Raw genomic sequence first — 19,493 nt, forward strand, 5'->3', positions numbered from 1 at the left:
TGGCTGAGTAGTATTCCATTGTGTATATATACCACAGCTTTTTATCCATTCGTCCCTTGATGGGCACTTAGGTTGCTTCAAGTCTTGGCTATTGTGAATAAGGCTGCAATGAACACAGGGTGCATGTACCTTTGCAAATTGGTGTTTTCAAGTTCTTTGGATAAATACCCAACAGTGGAATAGCTGGATCATATGGTAGTTCTATCATTGATTTTTTGAGGCATCTCCATACTGTTTTCCATAGTGGCTGCACCAGTTTGCACTCCCACCAGCAGTGTATGAGAGTTCCCTTCTCTCCACAACCTCTCCAACACATGTTGTTTCCTGTCTTGTTAATTATAGCCATTCTGACGGTCGTGAGGTGATATCTCATTGTAGTTTTGATTTGCATTTCCCTGATAGTTAGTGATTTTGAACATCTTTTCATGTGTCTGTTGGCCATCTGTATATCTTCTTTGGAGAAATGTCTGTTCCAGGTCTTTTGCCCATTTTTAATTGGGTTGGTAGTTTTTGTTGTTGAGATGCATGAGTTCTTTATATATTTTGGAGATTAAGCCCTTATCAGATGTATGGTTTGCAAATATCTTCTCCCAATTGTTAGGTTGTCTTTTCGTTTTGTTGATGGTTTCCTTTGCTGTGCAGAAGCTTTTAGTTTGATGTAGTCCCATTTGTTTATTTTTCTATTGTTTCTCTTGCCGGTCAGATGTGGTGTTTGAAAAGATGTTGCTAAGACTGATGTCGGCGTACTGCCTTTGTTTTCTTCTAGATCTTTCACAGTTTCAGGTCTTACATTCAAGTCTTTAATCCATTTGGAGTTAATTTTTGTGTATGGTGTAAGGTAAGAGTCTACTTTCATTTTTGCATATGGCTATCCAGTTTTCCCAACACCATTTGTTGAAGAGACTTTCTTTTCCCCATTGTATGTTCTTGGCTCCTTTGTCAAAGATTAGCTGTCCATAGATGTGTGGGTTTATTTCTGGGCTTTCGATTCTATTCCATTGATCTGTGTGTCTGTTTTGTGCCAGTACCATGCTGTTTTGGTTACTATAGCTTTGTAGTATATTTTGAAATCAGGGAGTGTGATACCTCCAGCTTTGTTCTTTTTCTCAAGTTCCTTTAGCTATTAAGGGTCTTTTGTTGTTCCATATAAATTTTAGGATTCTTTGTTCTATTTCTGTGAAAAATGTTGTTGGAACTTTGATAGGGATTGCATTGAATCTATAGATGGCTTTAGGAAGTATGGACATCTTAACTATGTTAATTCTTCCAATCCAAGAGCACCGAATATCTTTCCATTTCTTTGTGTCTTCTTCAATTTCTTTCAGAAATGTTTTATAGTTTTTAGGTGTACAGATCTTTCACCTCTTTGGTTAAGTTTTTTCCTAGGTATTTTATTCTTTTTTTTGGAATGGTAAATGGGATGGTATTCTTAATTTCTCTTTCTGCTACTTCGTTGTTAGTGTACAGAAATGCAACTGATTTTTGTATGTTGATTTTGTATCCTGGAAGTTTCCCATATTCGTTTATTACTTCTAAAAAGTTTTCTGGTGGATTCTTTGGGGTTTTCTATATATAAAATCATGTCATCTGCAAATAGTGACAGTTTCACTTCTTCCTTTCCAATTTGGATCCCTTTTATTTCTTTCTCTTGCCTGATTGCTCTGGCTAGGACTTCCAATACTATGTTAAATAGGAGTGGTGACAGTGGGCATCCTTGTCTGGTTCCTGTTCTTAGAGGGATAGCTTTCAGTTTTTCACCATTGAGGATGATATTAGCTGTGGGTTTCTCATATATGGTCTTTATTATGTTGAGGTACTTTCCTTCTATACCCATTTTATTCAGAGTTTTTATCATAAATGGATGCTGGATCTTGTCAAATGCTTTCTCTGCATCTATTGAGATGATCATGTGATTTTGTTCTTCATTTTATTAATGTGGTGTATTACGTTGATTGATTTGCGAATGTTAAACCATCCCTGCATACCTGGAATAAATCCCACTTGATCATGGTGTATAATCTTTTAGCGTATTGTTGTATCGATTTGCTAGTATTTTGTTGAGGATTTTCATCGATGTTCATCAGTGATATTGGCCTGTAATTTTCTTTTTTGTGTTGTCCTTGTCCGGTTTGGTATCAGGGTAATGTCAGCTTATTAGAATGAGTTAGGGAGCTTCCCCTCCTCAATTTTGGAAGAGTTTGAGAAGGATAGGTATTAAGTCTTCTTTGAATGTTTGGTAGGAATTCACCAGAGCTTAGTCTGGTCCTGGACTTTTATTTTTAAGGGAGGTTTTTGATTACTGTTTGATCTCCTTACTGGTGATTGGTCTATTCAAATTCTCTACTTCTTCTTGATCCAGTTTTGGAAGGTTGTATGATTCTAAGAATTTATCCATTTCTTCCAGATTGTCGAATTGGTTTGGCATATAGTTTTTCATAGTATTCTCTTATAATCTTTTGTATTTCTGAGGTGTCTGTTGTTAACCACTCCTTTTTCATTTCTGATTTTACTTATTTGTGCCTTCTCTCTTTTTTTCTTTGTGGGTCTTGCTAAAGGTTTGTCTATTTTTTTGATCTTTTCTAAGAACCAGCTCTTGGTTTTATTAATTTTTCTATTGTTTTTGGTCTCTATTTCATTTATTTCTGCTCTGATTTTTATTATTTCCCTTCTTCTACTGATTTTGGCCTAAGTTTGTTCTTCTTTTTCCAGTTCCTTTAGGTGCATTGTTAGCTTGTTTATTTGAGATTTTTCTTGTTTGTTGAGATAGGCCTGTATTGCTATAAACTTCCCTCTTAGAACCGCTTTTGCTGTATCCCATAAATTCTGACATGTCGTATTTTCATTTTCATTTGTCTCCAGGTATTTTTTGATTTCTTCTTTGATTTCTTCATTAACCCAGTCGTTGTTCAGTAGCATTTTGTTTAATCTCCATGTATTTGTGGCTTTTCTGATTTTCTTCCTATAGTTGATTTCTAGTTTCATGCCTTTGTGGTCAGAAAAGATGCTTGGTATTATTTCAATCTTCTTAAATTTATGGAGACTTGTTTTGTGGCCTAATATGTGATCAATCCTGGAGAACGTTCCATGTGCATTTGAAAAGAACGTGTATTCTTCGGTTTTTGGATGGAATGCTCTGTATATATCTACTAGGTCCATCTGTTTTAGTGTGTCGTTTAAGGCCAATGTTTCCTTATTGATCTTTTGTTTTAGAGATCATTTTTTCAGCCCTCCTTAGAAGTTGGTATTCCCTTTTTTAGCCATAGCTGGCATATCCTCCCACTCTCATGCAATGTAATTAATGCCAAATATGTTTGGTCTTGTAAACCATTACAGTTTTCTCCATAAGAGGGCCTTTTGAAGACTAGCCGAAATCTTCAGTCTGTGTAAAATGCAGGTGTGTGTTAACAGCTATCATAATAAATTGGAACACCTGTTAATTCTGTATTCCAGCTTTTTCTTTAATTCCAGGTGCAATTCGATGTCTGCACTTATCTATTAAAAATGCCAGAATGCATTACATGCAAGGATAAGCCAATATTCTCATCTGTTTCTAAGCAGAGTTTTCAAAAATTGTGCCTTTCTCCAATTTTGCTTTTATAGAAGGATTTCCAGAACACTGAGCAAGTAGTTTTCGAGGATTTGTATGGTGGTTTAATATTTCTGGGTATTTATTTTTTTAAGTGTTTTCCTTTTCCCTTCTTGTTGGTGTATCTCCCAACTTGAAAGTCAATTTATGCACACAATTAATGTATGTATTTTTCAGCAAGAGCGTGTTAGTTAAGCATAACATTATTTTTAGCTGTTTTGGTTTCATAAGAAATTCCCTTTGTTCTTTTTTTCTTCATCTCCCAGGACATCTGTGAGTCTTTGGAGAAAGAAAAAATTCCAATATAAATAATTTATTTTGCACTTTTGTTTGCTTCATTTTTTTTTTTTGCTTAAAAGTGGAGTAATTTATATATTTATAAAGGCATCTTAATAGGATACATTAAAAGAAAAATAATTTACATAGTTTCATGAAGTATATAGTATGCTAAATTTGAAATTTTCCCTAAAGAAAATTGAACATAAAGTTAATGAAAGAAATATTCTTGAGTGAAATGCTCTTGTTAGTAGAAAATAAAAATATGCAACACTCTTAGCTATGTAAATACAGTTAAGCTTCTGTCTATATATCTATTTAACATGGCACTCACATAAAGAAATGGCTATATGGTTTTTACTAAAATTGATGGCATATTTGGAATGGTTGCCTTAATATATCAGTTCTATGGCACAGGAGGAACTCACACTGAATCTCTAGCTGGCTTCACAAGCTTTTTTTCCCCTGTATCGAATAAGGGAACACATCATTTAAAAGATATCAACAAGCTAAAGTTTGAAATTCACATTCATTTTAAATTTTGCTCTAATTTTATGGTTACGGTTCCAAACGTGTTATTTCAGAGCAATCTATTACTTTTTACTGTGCCTGTTATACCTTGATGACAAATATGCAGAGTTAAAAATTTTAAAATGATAATTTCAAGTGTCCAAAGCTAGTCCAAAAGAGTAAACAGGTCGAAAGCAATAAGAGTTGAAAAGCTCAATTAAGGGCAAATGAAATTTATGCTCAACATGAGGTCGATTTGGCAGCCAATAGGGAAAGGCTTGCATTCTCATAGATAACCAAGACCAACTGCAAAATGCCAAGAATGACTGAGCGCCAGGAGAAATCATCAGTCATCTTTCAGAGGCACTGCAAAAACAGCTCAAGATGTCCAACAGGGCAACACAGCACTTAAAGGAAATTGAAACCCAAGTACAGCGTGAAGGCTGCTAGGCTGCTGATCATGCAAACATGCCGTGGGCGTTAAAGCGCCATGGACAGAGAATAATCGAGTTTCAAATATGAGCTTGGACTCATATTTGCTATATTTAATATTAGCTTAGTATTTGAAATTTCCCATTTTCATTTTGTCTTGAAGTAGAAATATGTGCCTAAATCAGGAGTCAATAAACTTTTTCTGTGAAGGGCCAGATAGTAAATACTTTAATATTCGCAGGACATACAAACTGTCGAATTTTCTCAGCTCTGGCAATATAGCATGAAAGGAGCTATAGACACTATGCCAAAAAATTGCCATGACTGTGTTCCATTAAAATTTTGTTTATGGACACTAAAATTTGAATTGCATATATTTTTCATATTTCTTGAAATAGTCTTTGGATTTTTTTTCAACCATTTAAAAATATAAAATGACGGGGCCAGCCCGGTGGCGTAGTGGTTAAGTGCCCGCGCTCTGCTTTGTCAGCCAGAGGTTCACGGGTTCGGATCCCTGGCATGCACCAATACACCACTTGTCAAGCCATGCTGTGGTGGTGTCCCATATAAAGTAGAGGAAGGTGGGCATGGATGTTAGCCCAGGGCCAATCTTTCTCAGCAAAAAAAAGAGGAGGATTGACATCGGATGTTAGCTCAGGGCTAATCATCCTCACAAAAATAAAAAAGTAAAATAAAAATATAAAAGACAGTCTTAGTTCCTAGCCGTACAGAAAGCAGTGATGGACTGAATTTAACCTGTGGACTGTTTTCTCATCCTTGGTGTGAAGATATGTATAGTTAAGATAGAAAGGTTATGTGTATCCAGCTAATGAGTGTATCAATTCATTTTTGCTTAATAACAAACCACCTCAGAACTTTAATGGCTAAAACAATCACCGTTTATTACTCTTGGTTTTGAGGGTCAGTAATTTGGACACGGCTCACATAGCTGGTTCTGATCTGGACCAAGCTTGACTGTTCTTGTTTGGGCTCACTATATGCCCCAGACTTAGTCTGGGAATAGTGGTTTATGATAGACTTGTCCAGGACAGCTGTGACTGTTAGACTTCTCACAACATGGCCCCTCGTTTTCCAGCAGGCTCCCTGGAATTGTTCATAGGGTGTTAAATGGTTTCAGTAGCATAAGAGCAAAAACTGCAAGGTCCCCTTCAGGTTTGGCCTTAAAAGACACACAATATCACTTCTACTGTGTTCTGTTGGTCAAAAGCAAGTCACAAAGCCAGCCCCAATTTAAGGGATGAGGAAAGAAACGATTTCGTGAAAGGAGGAGCTTCAAAGAATTGCAGCCATTTTTACAACCTACTACACTGAGCTCCCAAAGTCTTTTAAATAGTTATTATTGGAGCAGCATCTGAAATTGAGGCAATTAAAATAATGCATGAAGGTCTACCACAACAGATTGCAATAAGATGGAATAAAGAGCATTCACATTTGTCCCCCCAAAACCAATACCATGGATTTCTTGGAATTATCCATTTGCTTTTAATTATCTTTCATTCTGAGCTTCAGTTTTGCCTTGACCTTTGCTACATCACAAGCTTAGTTCTTCAAATTACAGGTGTAGATTTGTAATTGATCTGGTTTCCCTATGGGTAACTCTGCATTAGCTATTTCCAAATAAGTAGCAGTACATATTTTTCACTACCCCAGATAGTAGAATGACAATATTTTATATAAAAGAGCCTTAGTAGAAGGATGAAAATTATAACTCTTCTATGTCAATTATAAGATTTATAGAAAATCATTAGACGAGATCGGGTGCATTCAGGGTGGTATGGCCGTAGACTATAGAAAATCATTAGAACATCAGCCTTCATTTATTTTTAGCATTTTTATGAAATGCTATTTAACAATGGTTAAGATTTATCCCAACTGATGACAGGTATTTACAGCTAGGTTTTTGTTTGTTTTTTTTTAAATTATTAATATAAGTCTTTCATATTCAAGAGGAATTTTTTCCTTCAAGGGCATGTAATTTAGACACGAGAATCCTGAGGCTCAGAGATATTAATATAAAGATGCAGATTTTTCTCCCTTGAATTTGGAATTTTCATATGGATACCCCAATATATGAAACCAAGCCTATCTAGGAACTAATCTTGTCCTACTAAGGAAACAATTCAAATCCATTATCCCCATGGACAATCACCTGTTACTGGGTTTGGCATTCAGTAATTAATGTAATATAATTATATATAATATAATTGTATTAATATATTATAATTAATAGCATATATTATAATTAATTATATTATATTAATATATACAATTAATGTAATTTATAGTCATTAAATTTTTTGCTAGAAATTCTTTCACTAAAATCATCAGAGTTCTCTAGTTTGTTATCAATAACTAACAAATTCTTGAAAATCTACCTGTTTTCTGTGAGGAATGACCATCAAGAAAGTTATAAAGTCAGAGATTAAGAATCACTTTTTTAACTATAAATTAAACTTGGAGGGGCAAACAATCAAATTATATCCAATTAAGCATTTATGCACAGTTTTAATTATGTATGGGGGTCAACTTGCTGGAAAAATGTATTCTTAGAATGACATTTTCAAGGTCACTTTTACTTTATTGCTGATATTTACATTTTTTTAATGTTGCAAAATTTACTTGCCCATGTTATTATTAAGTAGTGTTTCAGTAATCTACTATAGTGCAACACATAATCCCCCCAAATTAATGGCATTTACTTTACCCACTTATCTGCAATTTGGGCAGGGCTTTGCAGTGACAGATTATCTGCTCAACTTGGCTTCAGCTGGGGTGGTTTGTAGGCTGGATTTAGAATCAGCTGAAGGTTGGTTCACTCACACACCTGGTGGTTAATGCTGGTTGTCAGCTATGACCTTAGTTGGAGCTGTCAGCCAGAATACTTACTGTGGCCTCCAAAGATATCCAAGTCCTAATCCCCAGAACCTGTGAATACATTAGGTTACATGGTATTTTTGTCCCTCAAAATTTATATATTGAAGCCTGAAACCTCTGTGTGATAGCACTGGGAGGTGGGGCCTTTGGTAGTAATTTGGTCATGAGGCTGGAAACCTCATGAAAGGGAATAGGGCCCTTATAAGAAGAGACAGGAGAGAGATGAGCTCTCTCTTCACTGGGTACAGCAAGAAGACAGCCATCTATAAATCAGACTGGCACCCTGATCTCTAGATTTCCAGCCTCTAGAACTGCGAAAAATGCATGTTTGTTGTTTAAGCCACCCAGCCTATGGTATTCTGTTATAGCAGCCTGAACTGACTAAGGCACATAGCTAAAGGGGATTAAGGTCGCAATGCAATTATGGTTACTAATCAGTAGATCTTGAGATGGAGAGATTATCCTGAATTATTCAGGTGAGCCATATTTAATCGCATGAATCCTTAAAAGTGGAAGAAGAAAAGGCAGTCAGAGTGATTCAATGTGAAAAGGACTTGACCCACAGCTAATGGCCCTGAAGACAGAGGAAGCAGACAATAAAACAAGGAATGTGCGTAGCCTCTAGGAGCTGGAAAAACAAGGAAACAGATTTTCCCCTAGAGCCTCCAGAAAGGACATAGCCTCAGTGACGCCTTGATCTTAGCACAGTGAATCACATATCAGATTTCCAATCTACAGAACTATAGGGTAAAAAATGTGTTTTAAGCCACCGTTTGTGGTAATTTGTCACAGCAGCGATGGAAAAAAATGTACCTACACAAGGCCTCTCCATGTGACCTGGGCTTCCTCAAAATATGGTGGATGGGTTCCAAAGGTGAGATTTTTGAGAGATAGGGACGAGTGGAGGTTTTATCACATTTTATGCCCTTGCCTCCAAAATAACGCAGTGATTCATGAATAGTGATTCATCAAGGCAGTCGCTGTGCCACTCGGATTCCATAAGAGGGAACTAGACACCACCTGTTGATGGAGAAGGGGCAAAGTTCAGGAAGGGTGCACAGAGCCAGAAATATTGCAGTAGCCATTTTTGAAAATACAATATTCCAAAAACAATTTATCTATTCCTCATGCTCATAAATTAACTTCTATAATTTGGGTAATCTCAAGGAATGTTACCTTTAGTTGTAGTCAAATAAAGAGTGTCATATATCTTACAATCTGAATTTCTCCCTATCCCCATATTTCTTCCTACTCACCGCTCATCAAGCTATGCTGAGGAGGCGTCCCACATAGAAGAGCTACAACTCTACACCTATGACACACAACTATGTACTGGGGCTTTGGGGAGAAAAAAAAAAGAGGAAGATTGGCAACAGATGTTAGCACAGAGCCAATCTTCCCCCAAAATAAATATATAAATAAATAAAGTACATTAAGAAAAAAAGAACTCCATAGTGTGTGTGGTAAGCTAAATTATAAGATGGCATAAGTCTACTTCATCAGCAGTCATTGACTGCCACCACCACACTCAAAGTGACTGCTGGGGATGAACAAGGTCATCAGTGAACAAGGTCATCATGAGTCCACTTCATCACCAATCACCACATCAACACACTCACAGTTTAGCTTCAGGGCAACCACCTTTGGTGCAGTGGGGACATTTGAGGACCCCAAACCCTAATTCCGGTAGCCCTCAGCTGTTTTCGTTATCCACATACTCGATGCTGTTCTCTGCCCTCCGGAATGTGACGCGATCAACCCAGACTCTCTTTCCTTTGTCCTGTTCCTGCCCTGGCATGTCTGGTCTCTGCCTCTTAGTCTGAGCTCTGCACCTTCTTCCAGAAGCCATGGTGCTGCTGCCCTTTTGAACCTGTCCTTTTTTTCTTATCATTTATTAGTTTTCTTTTAGTATTTTGCATTACAAAATATAACAAACCTATAGTAATATATGGACATAAGAAGCGTGCACGTACCCACCACCTTCATTTAAAAAATGTGAACCCTGCCTCGTTCTTCTTTCAAATCACTTTTAAAAATAAATAAAATGAACACATTCAGCTAAAGCCTCTCATCCTTTGTCTGCCCCCCTTCTCCATTATTCTGAAGTTGACTAGCATCATTCCCATGCATGATGATTATATCTTGCATTTTAAGTTATATATATGTCTCCACTCTTTTCTGCTTAATACATTTATTTGAAAAACAAAAGAAATTATCAAGTAAATAAAAATACGTATGATACTTGAAGATAGCAAAAATTGTGAAAGTGTTACATGAATGAGCAAAGTTTGGGAAACTTTTTTTAACCGTAACTGTCTTCAAGAGATTGTAGAAAAATAAGCCATAGCCAGCCATTATCATCTTAACAGTGATCACAAACTTCTCTGTCTTGTCCCTCTCTTACAGGCACACCAGTCATTCAAAATAGATCATAGAACTCTTTCCTGCTAATCCTGAACACAATTCTCCTCTGACACCATGCCCCACTAAATGACTACTAATGTGCAATATTTGATGTGGAAGTCAAAATCTATTTGCTACCCTTGACATGAACTTGTTTTTCAGCACCATGGCAGAGAAAAGATTTAACTTAGAGATGTGGGAATTAAGGGCACAGTAGGAAAGTGAATGACAGAGTGTGCGGTTACCATCCACTGGCAGCCAGAAGGCACAGTGAGGGTGATGAGCGTTTAAGTCAAGAGACCAGAGCCAAAGCAGGAAAAGAGAGGCAAATCAGACATAAACCTGACAATGTAGTTTTCCTACTTCCAACCACCTGAAGGCTTGCTGTTTTTCATATGATGAAGTCCAAACTCTTTAGACTGACATTCCAGGCCTCCACGATCTGGCCACAGGCTATTTACCCATCCACTCATCTCAGCAGACACCAGTATGCCTTTTCTCTCATATGCAATATGCCTTCTCATCATTGGACTACTTGACTGGTCCACAAAATTCTGGGCATGCTCATGTCTCTGAGAGTTAACTTGGCATCTCTTTAGAAAGAAGCTTGCCTAGATATCCCACTCCTGCCCTGCTCTTACCCCCAACACAACCCATTCTATTCTCTGCCTAGAAAAGTCTACTCATTCTTTTTTTTTTTCCTTTGTGAGGAAGATCAGCCCTGTGCTAACATCTGCCAATCCTCCTCTTTTTTGCTGAGGAAGACTGGCCCTGGGCTAACATCCGTGCCCATCTTCCTCCACTTTATGGGGGATGCTGCCACAGCACGGCCTGACAAGCAGTGCCTCGGTGCACACCCGGGATCCGAACTCCGGCCGCCAGCAGCGAAGCGTGTGCACTTAACCTCTAGCCACGGGGCCGGCCCAAGTCTACTAATTCGTTAAGTCTTAGCCCAGACATCAGCCCACAAGAAACATTCACAACATCTCGTCCCTCTTCTGATTTTCTATAGCACTTTGCTCATTCCTCTTGTTTGACCACTCTCACGTTGTGTGGTGGTTATCCGTTTGTTGGCTCCTAGTGCAGGAAAAATGACTAGCTCTGAATTTCCAGAACCTAGCACTGCTCATAGCACTAAATATGTTTTGAATCAATAATTGCCACAGTTTCGTCCAGGGAAGACCCTATTTTGATAGTAGCAAATGCCTTATCAATGACAAGGAAAGATTTTAACTTACAGTACTATAAGTAACCCCTCTTCCTGCCATAGAAGCTGTGCTTTGTCAGCGAAGCTGCAGAATAAAAAGTAGCCTTTCCACAATGGTAAGAAATCACAAGTAGGCATGTTAACTTTTATGAATAATGTAATCATACATAACAAAGGTATCTGAAATATGGCAGTGAACAAAATAATGTTCTCCATCTTAAGACAGAAGAATCATCGTCTGAAAAGATTACTTCAAAAGTAAACAAGGTAGTCATTGAATTCGGTTGATTTATACATCTGGAAGATCACAACACATTTCCTGGTGCAGATAAGCAACAAGTAACAATTCAAGAGATTAACTTTTTAATTTGGTTTGGATTTGGTTAAGTTTTTAATGAGTAAGAATGGTTGCTTAGGATTAAAGCCTATTTTGTTCTCTAAACTTTTCTCCTTTCTCAGTCTGAATCTACAGCATCAATCGTGTCTTGTGTATAATACATACCCAGTGTTTGTGGGATAGGTAGATGAATTAATAAATGCTTCCGTTAACCTAAGTGTATTCTCTCAAAAAACCAGAGTGTAGGAGCTTTAGAACTTATTTCTCTATCCTGAACTTCTAATTTGCAGCTGTAGACCTCATATAGAATTTCTAACACTATCCGTTTTCATAGACATAGAGTCAGTGTCTCCTTTAAAGTACATTAAGTATCTAATCACAACCCATTTTCAATCTCTTTTTATTTATCTTCATTTTTTCTCAGAGATTACTCTTGAGTAGGTACATTTCATGACGTACATCATGACCCATTAACTTTATATTTTTAATGTTCATTTCTTTTGACAATTATACATTTCATGATTCTAAGATATTTATAGTCTACAGTATTCAAAATACCTGACTCTAAATTGAGAATTAGACTCAGTTCAGGCAAAGAAAGGCAAGGAGATCTGATAAGAATGGAGATAAATAAATTAAGAAAAAACATGTATGACTAAAATAAATTGTGCCAAAATGTTAATGATTGCCATTGAGTTGTGAAATTAATTTTTTCTCCTATTTCTTTATTTTTTCTTCTTTTCAAATTTTCTAGAATGACAATAATATATATTAATCTTATAAACATAAAACATTAACATTTTAAAGTTAGTTACTTTGAATTTTCTTAGGGCAAGTCTATCTTGAAATTGATTCAATATGATGGTGGGAGTAAAGTGAGCACACTTTGTTACCCTTCGTGTAGAGCCTTCCCACTCGAGTGTGCCCCAAAGTCATTCACTGCTACATACGGAATTCAGATAATCTCCTACAACCTGTATCACCATTGGAGACATGCCTTTGCTGTGGTGCAGACTTTTGTAAAGTTCAGACTAGATTTTTGTCTTAGATTTTACTAATCTAGGATTACCCTTATTAAAGATCAATTGGAATCATCATTTGTTCTTGTAATTAACAGCTCCCCTTCTTAAAATTAGGCAGATGGGACATAATCCATGCAACAATCTGCACTGGCTAGCCATTTGCTCCCATGTGCACTTCTGAAAGTGAGATTTTAATCCATGTAACCATATGCTTTTTGAACTCTGTTTTGCTCTACCAGAGGTTCCTACTACAATTCTCAGAAAAAAGGAAAAGAGGAATTTCCAAAAGGGATTTATGTCAAGAGACACCTACTATCTCAAGACAAATGGAGTTTATTTTTCTTCCTTTCCTGGTTATGGTACATCTTTTGGGGAATCTTATGGCATTAATGTTTAGTACAAGAATATGGTTAGAACCTAATATCAGAGTTGTTCATAAATCTAATGCAGTAGTTGTTTTTTTAACTCAGTTCTTGCAACTGAGGCTGAAAGGTAATGTTGAGAAATGACTAGAAAGACCATCATACCAAAAAAATCAGAAAATATGTTGTCTTTTATAATTTTCCAAATAATTTTGAAACGTATTTCTCATGTGGCTGAATAATACAACCAATAAACAACTATCACTTATCTTTCCTGCCAGTCCTGTTTGCTGTAGAATAAAAAAAATACTGCCAAGTGTGAAAATGTAACAAGGGACACAAGATAAAAATAGAAAATCTAAAATACACTTCTGAGACTTGATTTTACCATTTATTAAGAGACCTGGAAAATCTTCTTCTATGCAGTAAAATTACTTAAAGAGAAGTATATTTGATTAGGCTCCTTTGGGAGTTTCTTAACTTAAAAAATATTGATTCTGTACTGTTCTGTTTTTTTCACCTAGAATAATCCCTTCATAAAGAGCTAAAATTACAGAACTATAAAGAGCTCAGAATATCGGAGCCAATTTTTTGCTTACCACTGTGCATTTGAGACTGTTAATCTAGATTTGATTGCGTGGAATATTCAAGAAACTTCGACATATCTCTTCCTTCCTTCCCTGATAATAGGATGCTTGAACAAATTCCTTTTCCATGACTACAGATCAAGGAGAAGGGCTCTTGTTTATTTTCATTTTTTTCAACCAAACATGTCCTGAAAGGTCAAGACCAGACAATGTTGCCATGAATTACCAGTCTGACCAAGATCGTGTGTTGGCAATCTGCAGTCTGTGGGCCAAGTCCAGTCACCAACATGTTTTGTGTGACTCGAAAACTGAGAATAGTTTTTACATTTTTAAACTGTAGCAATATAATGAAAAGCATAATATTTTATGACGTGAAAATTATGTAATATTCAAATTTCAGTGTCCATAAATGATATTTTATTGGAATACAGCCAATAAAAAAACAATATTTTATTGTTTACATATTAGCTATGACTGAGTTTTCAATATAATGGGAGAGCGGAGTACTTACAACAAAGATCTTGTGGCCCCTATGCCTAAAATAGTTGTTATCTGGCCTATTATGGACTGAATTGTATCCCCCCAAAATTCATATGTTGGAGCCCTAACCCCCAGTGTGACTGTATTTGGAGATATGGACTTTAAGGAGGTAATTAAGGTTAAATGAGGTCATGAGGGTGGGGTCCTAATCCAATAGGATTATAAGAAGAAAAAGAGACACCAATAGTGCACACACAGAGAGGAAAGACTATGTGAGGACATAGCAAGAAGGTGGCCATCTGCAAGCCAGGAAGAGATGCCTCAGGAGAAACCAAACGTATGGGCACCCTAATGTTGAACTTCCAGCCTTCAAATCTATGAGAAAATAAATTTCTGCTTAAACTACCCAGTTTGTGTGATTTTGTTACGGTAGCCCTAGCAGACTAATACATTGCCCTATGCAAAATATTTGCCAATGCCTGGTCAAGATGGAAGCTACAAACTTTTTATTTGTTTATTTATTTATTTATTTATTGAGTTTTTTGTTTGGTTTTGTTTGCTGAGGAAGATCAGCTCTGAGCTAACATCTGTTGCCAATCTTCCTCTTTTTGCTGAGGAAGATTCACCCTGAACTAACATCTGTGCCAATCTTCCCCCATTTTATACATGGGTTGCCGCCACAGCACGGCTGCTGATGAGTGGTGTAGGTCTGCGCCCGGGAACCGAACCTGGGCCACCGAAGCAGAGCATGCTGAATTTAACCACTAGGTTATGGTGCCAGCCCCCACAAACTTTTTAAATTACAAGCCACATCCAAAGGCCCAAGGAACTCGTGATATTTATCTGGTATTATACAACAGAAAGTGGGAACTCTGAAAGACACAACTCAAGATGAGAAAAAGGGATAAATCCAAGGAAAGTGCCTTTTTGTTGGCACTCTAGTATGGAAATGACGAATTTGGGATGGAGGGTCTTCTGTGATTAAGAAGTTACATGACGTCTGAAGTCTGGTTTTACCCTTTTCTCTGAGTCTCTACTGTTTATGCCCATCGTGTGTGTGGGTGTGGGTGTTTGTGTGTGTGTGTGTGTGTTTTAAATAGAGATTTGTTTGTTTTTTTAGCTAAAATGACAAGCAGTCTTCTGAGCAGGAGATTTCTATTGTTCTCTCAATTATTTTGCTGCTGTTCCTCTGAAAAAAACTTCATATTTTTGTTCAAGTTATTTTTGATTTTTCTGAAATTTTTTAAGCCATGTTTGATTTTTTTAAAAAATCAAAACTGAATTTCAGATGATTTCATTTTGTTGTATACCAGGTGTAATATTTTACTCTTTCTTCAGGAAACATGCCTCTGTGCCAGAAGAACATAGAAACGTAGCTCGGAGCTGGTTGATACTAAATCAAATCAAATCTAAGCAGGTCACTCTCCAGATAGAGTGCTCTCGAGAAGTAGAAACCTCAGGATATTTCAGGATGGCAAAGAAATCTGAAAACTTTGCCTGTAGCTGGTTTAAAAAAACTTTAAGTGATTTCCACTACTTCATATTTTGGTTACAAAATTTTTTCAAATAGAAAAGAGGGAACAATCTACTTTCTTGATCACAGACCCTTAGAATATTAGGAATTGGAAACAATCTTGGTAATCATCTAGTCTAGTTCATCCGTATAACTTTATAGATGAGAAAGGATTTGAGTCATTTGATCTATGCCTTTATCAGTCAGCATAGCCTAGGTTACACTGCAGTGAAAACCAAACCTGGATCTCAGTATTAACAGAATAGTTATTTCTCCCTCATTCTACACACTGAGTGGGTGGAGGGGCATTCTGGTCATCATAGTACCTTAGAGCCTGGGGCTGGCAGAGGCTTTATCTCAACACAAGCTTCCATGAGTACCATGGCAGAAAAAAAGAGTACTGTCTTCCACTTCTGCTCTCACGTCGGTAGCCAAAGGAAGCCACACGATTACATGACAACTACAAAGAAGCAGGGACATGCCATCCTATTCTGTGCCTAGAAGGATAACTAGAATTCTTGTGAATAACCTCAGTGTCTGCCACAAACTCCAGTGTTTCCGGTTTATCACTTGAGTACCTCTTCTCTCTGAACTGAAGGAGACAAACACTATGTTTCCAATAAGGCATTTTAAAAATTCATTTTTTTCCTCCCAAGATTGTTTTCGCCACTGCACAGAAACGGCAGACAAGGTATAAGTTGGTAGAAGGGGGACAAAAAATATATCAATATAAAAGGGGTGGTTGTGTTTACTCATTTCTAAATAGAGTACAGAAAAAAAACATTGAATTCTGCCTATTTTTGTTTCTTTATTTGGCCATTTAGTCCTGATGATGAAGGAAATCTCTAGAAAATCAAGTTCTTATTTAATAGCCTTACTAAAAAAAACTGGCAAAGACAATATAGGGTCTAGACAGGTGACCTGTGACTTGATATTTTAGGACTATAACAATCCAAAGTGGATGGGCAGAAGCTATAGAATGGACAACATATGTCAATGATAACTTGAGGGCACTTTCTCAAGGGAATTGGAGACACATCCATACCCCAACATCCTGGGCGGTCGCGGGATATAACTGTTATATGCGTGATGGATTTGACAAAAGTGCACATGAATACATACATAAATTGTGAAGTATAAGTATAAGTAAGTTATATTTGTGTGTGATTGTGTAAAAATTCTAATTTTTTTCATCAAACCAGAAAATAAAAACAAGCAAAAGCTGTGAGAGCTAAGTTGGCCACCAGTGTCCAAAGTCAAGAAAAATGTATCCTCTTGCAAAATGATGATTCATTACATAAACAGGAGCTCACTGTTTACTGTGTAAGTAGAAACACTCCCTTCCACACTGTTGAGATTTTAGTAGCCTACGCAGAGAAGGAGACTCAGGTTAACTAACTTGTCTAAAATCACACAGCTATTAAGTAGCCAAGTCTTTGCTAGGACTCTAGTGTCCTGGTTGCTAGTTGAAGGTTTTTTTACTACACTACCTTATCTTCCAGCAATCAACTGATTGATTTCACCAGGGTGCTAATCTATGTCATATCTGAAAATTTCCAAGAAATAATGTCCAATAACTATATTTATGGAATTACATGTCAATATAAATATAGATGACAACCAATTTGTATGCAAGATTTCTATGAATTACATCATTGCTGTGCTAGATTTTCACTTCCTTTTAATATATTTATTCATTTTCTGGTACATTCTAGGGCTACCAGGTAATTTACTTAATCTGGTTTCTCAATATCTGTTTATGTAGACATGTGTTACTTTCCCATGGCAGACCATAACAAATAACCACAAACTGAGTGGTTTAAAACAACAGAAATTTATTCTCTCACAGTTCTGGAGGCAGGAAGTCCAAAATTAAGGTGTGAGCAGGGCTGCACATCCTCTCTAGGCTCTAGGGGAGAACTGTCTTGGCCTCTTCCAGTTTCCAGTGTCTGTCTCAGCATTCCTGGGTGTTTCTTGGGTTGCGATCACATCACTCCAATCTCTAACTCTATCTTCACATCATCTTCTCCTCTTCTGTCTGTCAAATCTCCCCTCTGTGTCTCTACTTGTCATTGGATTTAGGGTCCATCCAGATAATCCAGGAAATCTCCTCATCTCAAGATGCTTAATTTAATTACATCTTCAAAGACTGTTTTTTTTAGTAAGGTAACATTCACAGGTTCTGGGAATTAGGACTTGGACAAATCTTTTTGGAGGCCACCATTCAACCAACTACAAGGTATTTATCGTAACATGATTCTGTCTTCATTCGATTGTCATCTTGGGAGTAAAAGACAAATCTATTTCTTAGTTTGATTACAAATAAATATTTGGAAGAGAGGGATGAGGAAGAGGACCAGATCCTAATAGAATGAATCAAAATATGAATATCTAGTTCTGAGTCCTGAGTTCTTTTTTAGTGTAGACTTATGAAAATGATTGAAACGAAAAGGAATGGCTAGTAAACTACTGGTGAGAACCAGGTAATAAGAACCTGCAATGTATTGACTAGGGGCAAATTGAAGGAATTCTATTTGATTGCAAAAATATAAACTAGACTTGTGTAACACTGGGGATGAGTTTGCATAGGGAAGTTAATGCACAATTTCAAGATGATACTTTCCATGAAGAGCGAACATTTGAAAGGCTACATAATCTCTCTCTCTTTGTTTAGGATTTTGAAGGAAGAAAGCTCCTCCTACTTTGATGGTACTATTATTAGAATTGACACTAAAGTTGGATCCCTCTTTCCAGAAACGTATAAAGACTTGGGGTAAGATTTTAAATTTTCAATGGACTATGTAAGAGTTATTTCATCTTAGTTAAGCCTCAGTTTGCCATCTGTACAATGGAGAAAATATAATAATGAAACTATGAACAACAACACCAATGATGATGATAAATATCTACTTTTTAGGATTTTTTTAAACCTAAATGAGATGGTCTATGGAAAATATTTGTCTTGTGTTAACAAAACAATGTTCAGTTAACTCTTTCTATTATTATTATTGTCATCATTATAACTGAGACTCATATATACGAAAATATTTTTTTTAAAGATTTAACAAATGATAGAGCTAAGAAATATTAGATTCCAGACTAGAAGCCTTCCAAGTAAGTCACTACCTAGAAAACCTTTAGCTACACTCTGCTATTGACATATGTTTCAGTGGCTTGAAGCGTCTAGTATAGTTCAATTCTATTTCATAATAATTAATTGAGTCTCTAGTATGTGTAATGCAACAACGCATTCAGAAAATATCAGAAAGGTGATTTTCAGTACACATTTTCAATAACTACATCCTAACTAACTGTAGAGTTATTCAATAAAGATACAATGTACGAACAGGTTGATTATATCTGAAAGCATTTAAGTCAACAGTGCTTGAGGGGGAGAAGCCCTTTAGAAAACCATAAATCAGCAAAGTCAAATGCAATAAGCCAGTAGTATGATGAAAGTAGAATAATTGTAAACACATTTAATAAGCAGATTAAACACAAGGAGGAAATTGTTAAGGAATTCTTAATGATTCATGTTGATAGAATGCCTGACTAACAAAGCAGACAATTAATCAAAGACAAGAGGAAATTAATGTTTGTGATTTGTGGCATGGAGTTGGAGATCTAATAAGGAAGAAAGGTGGAATGGCCCCATAAGGAGAGAATGACAGAAAAATAGATGTGGAATAAATATTTTTGTTTTCCTTAAAACCAAAAGTTGGTAGGCTGCAGAAAATATCTAGGTCGAAATAACTCATTATTATAAAATAACTAGCCACTAAACCTAAGATAATTATTTAAAATTATCTGGCTACTAAAACAATTGAATGCAAGGCAGGAAAACTTGACACAATGGCAGCAATTACATTATAACGTTTGTAAC

This window comes from Ceratotherium simum, chromosome 27 (assembly GCF_057802395.1).
Source record: "Ceratotherium simum simum isolate JZ-2026a chromosome 27, ASM5780239v1, whole genome shotgun sequence".
In the NCBI taxonomy this organism is placed as follows: Eukaryota; Metazoa; Chordata; class Mammalia; order Perissodactyla; family Rhinocerotidae; genus Ceratotherium; species Ceratotherium simum.